At 48.2% G+C, this 6,000-nt stretch overlaps 1 protein-coding gene across 1 annotated transcript in view; it reads left to right on the top strand.

Moving 5' to 3' along the window:
- Positions 1–6,000, top strand: part of CABP7 (calcium binding protein 7) — a 79,517-nt gene that overhangs the window by 9,498 nt on the left and 64,019 nt on the right. The window lies entirely within an intron of this gene.

The following is a 6,000-nucleotide window of genomic DNA, read 5'->3' as shown; positions in this document are numbered from 1 at the left end:
GGTCTAGACAGTATTTGGTCCTGCCATGCGGGCAGGGGACTGGACTCTATGACCTCTCGAGGTCCCTTCCAGTCCTAGAATCTATGAATCCTGCTCCCACGTTTCTGCCTTTTGAGCACCTGGCCTCAGTGAAGCCAAGGGGAGATTTTACCATTGACATCCATGAACCTGGAATTTTGCTCCGGAAGGGGCCACACCTTTTACACAGGGCGGATCTGTTCAGAGCAGGGTCTGATGAGCAGGAGCAGCCCCCGCAGGAAGAGGTGGGAGTGGAAGCAAACAGGAGCAAGGTGATGGCCAGACAGGCGGGCAGGCAGCTGTCTCCCACTTCCTGCTCATCCTGGATCCTGACATGAGCCCTGGGAAAACTTGGCCCCAATTTCACAGCTATGCCCCGAATGCCACATTCAAATCAATCCACTGTGCAGTGATGGAGAGCCATTGGAGAGCTGCTCAGCAGCACCGTGGCACTGAGTGGTGGGGTCAGCCCAGTTTCCAGCAGACAGGTATCTATGTCTCAAAAACCACCATCATCACTAGAACTAACTGGCAGACTCAGCACAGAGGTTGGGTGATGAATGGGTTATGGAGCCTGAATTCCCTCTGCCAACTGCAAGCATGTCTACACAGGACACTCTAGGAAATTAATTTGAATTAACTAAAGGTGTGACTTATTAGTTAGATCGCATTAAAGCCCTGTGTGGACACTGTTTCCAAATTAAAGTAACTTTAAATTTGCTTTGAATTTAATTCACTTCTAATGTTAATTCGGATTAACTTTCCGAAGTGTCCCACACCTAGAGAAGCCCTGAGAGGTGCCCCCTCCAGGGCGGAGCTGGGGAAGCCTGCCCCACTCTGCCTGCGCTGGATCATTTCAGCAGCGGAGCAAACCAGGAGGGGAGCTGACTCACTTTGGTGGAGGTCATTGTAACCCACACAAGTGGAGAATATGGGCCTTTGTCACCCTCCAAGTTACTGGGCCACATAGGTGGCTAACAAGGCTGATGCTGCAGCTGGTTAAAAGGGTTCTTACTTTAGCTCGTGTGGGAGACTCAGCTTTTAGCGCTGTCAGTCGAGGGTTCAAGGCCTCCTGCTGGCCTGGGGGTTGGTTGTATTGTCCCAAGTCTCTAGGTCACATGAGAAGGCAACATTGCATCAGTGTGTGGAGCCAGAATGCAGCTGGGGAAGTGCGTGGGGACCAAAGACAGGATCGGAAAGGCATGCAGGCTTGTGCATGCACATCGCTGTAGCTGTGCAGGGCCACATCCCCCAAGCTAGCCCCAGCAGGAGGTGCTGGACTAATGGGGGGAACCAGAGTGGGGGCCCTCTCAAGAAAAGTCTGGAGGCCTGGTACTGTACCGTGTCCGGGCAGCTGGATTTTCAGACTAAAAGTTGATTTTATGGAGGAAAAACCCACAGGAGGGTTGGAGTTGCAGGTAGATACCCTGGTAGAGTTTAGAAGGGGATTCGAGCAGCTAATGGAGCAGAAGCAGGATGTGGCAGAAGGGGAATGCTCAGGGGTGCAGGTGGAAGCACGGGCTATGGTCTGTGAGGGGGGAATGTCGGGGGGAGAACAAGAGCAGTGGAAGCATGTGACTGTGAGGAGCAGGCCAAGGAAAAGGAGGGCTAGTGAGGGGGAAAATAGAGCTCAGGAACAGGTTTGGGTGTTTGGATAACGAGGAGGGGACGCAGCAGGTGGTAACTGATGGTGGGAGGCAGAGGAAGAAGAGAAGAGCAGCTAGTCCAATAGAGAGAGGGGAGGAGTTGATGGAGACAGCATCAATACTGAGCCCCAGGAGGATACAGGATGGCACTAAGGGGACTATAAGGGAAAATAGAAACAGACAGGAGTTACGACTACAGGGAACAGATTAGTAGATCGCACTGTCACCAGGCAAAGGCAGGTTTATGTGATTGGGGACTCCTTACTGAGGAGGTTAGACAGGCCTGTGACCAGGGCGGACCCAGAGAACAAAAGGGTGTGCTGTCTGCCGGGCGCCAAAATACGGGATGTGAAGAACCCCTTGATCATCCTTCACATAGGAACGAATGACACGGCTAGGTTCTCGCTAGAGAGAATCAAGGGAGATTATGCCAGACTGGGGAAGACGCTTAAGGAAGTCGAGGCTCAGCTTATCTTCAGTGGGATTCTGCCTGTTCCTAGAGAAGGACAGCAAAGGGCTGACAGAATTGTGAGGATAAATAGCTGGCTAAGGGAGTGGTGCTATAAGGAGGGCTTTGGGATGTATGGCCACTGGGAGGCTTTTGGGGACAGACAGCTGTTCTCACGGGATGGACTTCACCTGAGTAGGGGAGGAAATAGACTTCTGGGAGGGAGGCTGGCTCATCTCATCAAAAGGGCTTTAAACTAGGAATTTGGGGGAGACGGTTGGGAGATGTCCAGTTAATCTCCACGCCAGATTCTAACACTGAAAAGGAGGGTGAAGAGATAAGCACAGATATAGGTAGGGGTAAGGGATTGGACATAAGAAGGAGGGGGCGGATGGACAGTACGGGGTTCGTACCAAATTGCATAACTAATGGGAGAGAGGATAAACAGCATACAGTAAGATGTTTATACACCAATGCAAGAAGCCTAGGTAACAAAATGGAGGAATTGGAGCTCCTGGTCCAAGAAATGAAACCGGATATCGTAGGTATAACCGAAACGTGGTGGAACGGTAGTCATGACTGGAGTACAGGTATGGAAGGGTATGTGCTGTTTAGGAATGACCGGAACAAAGGTAAAGGTGGGGAAGTGGCATTGTATGTCAATAATGAGGTAAACTGTAAAGAAATAATAACTGGTGGAATGGATAAGACGGAGTCTGTCTGGGCAATAATTACACTGGGTAAAAGAACTACTAGAGCCTCCCCTGGGATAGTGCTTGGGGTGTGCTATAGACCGCCGGGATCTAGCCTGGATGCGGACAGAGAACTATTTAATGTTTTTAGGGAAGTAAAAACTAATAAGAACTGTGTAATCATGGGGGACTTTAACTTCCCAGATATAGATTGGGGAACAAATGCAAGTAACAATAATAGGGCTCAGATGTTCCTAGACGTGCTAGCAGATGAATTCCTTCATCAAGTAGTAACTGAACCGACGAGGGGGGATGCCATTTTAGATTTGGTGCTGGTCAGTAGTGAGGACCTCGTTGAGGAAATGGTTGTAGGGGACAACCTTGGCTCGAGTGACCATGAGCTAATTCTGTTTAAACTAAATGGAAGGATTAACAGAATTAAAACTGTGACTAAGGTTTACGATTTCAAAAAGGCCAACTTTAATAAATTAAGGTAACTACTTAGGGAAGTGGATTGGGCTAACATACTTAGGGATCTAAAGGCAGATGGCGCCTGGGATTATTTCAAATTGAAGTTGCACGAGCTGTCCGAGGCCTGTATCCCGAGAAAGGGAAAACGGTTAGTAGGCAGGAGATTTAGACCTAGCTGGATGAGCGAACGTCTAAAAGGGGTGATTAAGAAAAAACAGAAAGCGTACAAAGAATGGAAGAGGGGAGGGATCAGCAAGGAAACCTACCTTATTGAGGTCAGAGCATGTAGAGATGCAGTGAGAAAGGCCAAAAGCCATGTAGAGTTGGACCTTGCGAGGGGAATTAAAACCAATAGTAAGAGGTTTTATAGCCATATGAATAGGAAGAAAACAAAGAAAGAGGAAGTGGGACCGCTGAAGAATGTAGATGGAGTGGAGATTAAGGATAGTCTAGGCATGGCACAATATCTAAATGAATATTTTGCATCGGTCTTTAATAAGGCTAATGAAGGGCTTAGGAATAGAGGCAGCAGGACAGAGGGGAATATAGGAGGGGGGATTGACATTACCGTATCAGAGGTGGAAGCCAAACTTGAACAGCTAAACGGGACTAAAATCAGGCAGACCGGATGATCTTCATCCTAGAATATTGAAGGAACTGGTGCGAGAAATTGCAAGCCCCTTAGCGATAATTTTTAATGAATCTGTAAACTCGGGGGTGGTACCGCTGGACTGGAAAATAGCTAATGTGGTTCCTATTTTCAAGAAAGGGAAAAAAAGTGACCTGGGTAACTACAGGCCTGTTAGTTTAACATCTGTAGTATGCAAGGTCTTGGAAAAAATTTTGAAGGAGAAAGTAGTTAAGGACCTTGAGGTGAATGGCAATTGGGACAAATTACAACATGGGTTTACGAAAGGCAGATCGTGCCAAACCAACCTGATCTCCTTCTTTGAGAAAGTAACAGACCTTCTAGATAAAGGAAATGCGGTGGATCTAATATACCTTGATTTTAGTAAAGCGTTTGATATGGTACCGCATGAGGAATTATTGGTTAAATTGGAAAAGATGGGGATCAATAGGAAAATCCAGAGGTGGATAAAGAACTGGTTAAAGGGGAGACTGCAGCGGGTAGTACTGAAAGGTGAACTGTCAGGTTGGAGGGAGGTCACCAGTGGGGTTCCTCAAGGTTCGGTTTTGGGTCCGATTTTATTTAATCTATTTATTACTGACCTCAGAACCAAATGTAGGAGTGGGCTGATAAAGTTTGCGGATGACACAAAGTTGGGAGGTATTGCCAATTCGGAGAAGAATCGGGATATCCTGCAGGGAGACTTGGATGACCTTGTAAATTGGAGTAATAGTAATAGGATGAAATTTAATAGTGAGAAGTGTAAGGTGATGCATTTAGGGATGACTAACAAGAATTTTAGTTATAAGCTGGGGACGCATCGGTTGGAAGTGACGGAGGAGGAGAAGGACCTCGGAGTCCTGGTTGACCGCAGGAGGACTATGAGTCGGCAATGTGACGTGGCCGTGAAAAAAGCTAATGCGATCTTGGGATGTATTAGGCAAAGTATTTCTAGTAGGGACAGGGAGGTGCTGGTTCCGTTATACAAGGCGCTGGTGAGACCTCATTTGGAGTACTGTGTGCAGTTCTGGTCTCCTATGTTTAAAAAGGATGAACTCAAACTGGAACGGGTACAGAGTAGGGCCACTAGGATGATCCGAGGAATGGAAAACCTTTCGTATGAAAGGAGACTTGAGGAGCTCGGTTTGTTTAGCCTAACCAAAAGAAGGCTGAGGGGGGATATGATTGCTCTCTTTAAATATATCAGAGGGATAAATACCAGGGAGGGAGAGGAATTATTTCAGCTCAGTACTAATGTGGACACGAGAACAAATGGATATAAACTGGCCATGGGGAAGTTTAGGCTTGAAATTAGACGAAGGTTTCTAACCATCAGAGGGGTGAAATTTTGGAACAGCCTTCCGAGGGAGACGGTGGGGGCAAAAGACCTCTCTGGCTTCAAGATTAGGCTAGATAAGTTTATGGAGGGAATGGTATAACTGGATTTTAGTCAATTAGGCAATAACGTGCCATCGCTGGTAAAATGAGGGTCCGGCTGGAGAATCTTGCCTGTATGCTCGGGGTTCTACTGATCGCCATATTTGGGGTCGGGAAGGAATTTTCCTCCAGGGTAGATTGGCAGAGTCCCTGGAGGTTTTTCGCCTTCCTCTGCAGCATGGGGCAGGGGTCACAAGCTGGAGGATTCTCTGCGACTTGAAGTCTTTAAATCACGATCTGGAGACTTCAACAGCAGAGTTAAGGGAAAGGGGGTGGGTCAGCTTTTGTGGCCTGCATCATGCGGGAGGTCAGACTAGATGACCATAATGGTCCCTTCTGACCTTAAAGTCTATGAGTCTATGAAATGTACCAGGTTTTACCAGGGGGCTTAACTAACTCCCCAGAGGCACCTGGGCCCTTAGAAAAGGAATCAACAGCTGCTCCCAGAGCCAGCAGGGCCAAACTAACCCCCACTGCTCCCTGCCATGCTGGGACTGCCGCTTCCTTTCAGTCATTCCTTCCCTCTCCCCCGCAGTCTTCCACTTGCTTTGCTTTCCTCCACCTGCTTCCCTTCCCCCTTCAGATCCACCCTATGGCTCTCTCCAGCCCCCTCCCTCTTCCCTTCCCCTGCTCTGTCCACCAACAGCCCCCAGCCCTTGG

Source organism: Terrapene carolina, unplaced genomic scaffold, assembly GCF_002925995.2.
Source record: "Terrapene carolina triunguis isolate 2854851 unplaced genomic scaffold, T_m_triunguis-2.0 Scaffold782, whole genome shotgun sequence".
Taxonomy (NCBI): Eukaryota; Metazoa; Chordata; order Testudines; family Emydidae; genus Terrapene; species Terrapene triunguis.
The sequence above is the reverse complement of the archived record's forward strand: the minus strand, read 5'-3'. Positions and strand labels throughout refer to the sequence as shown.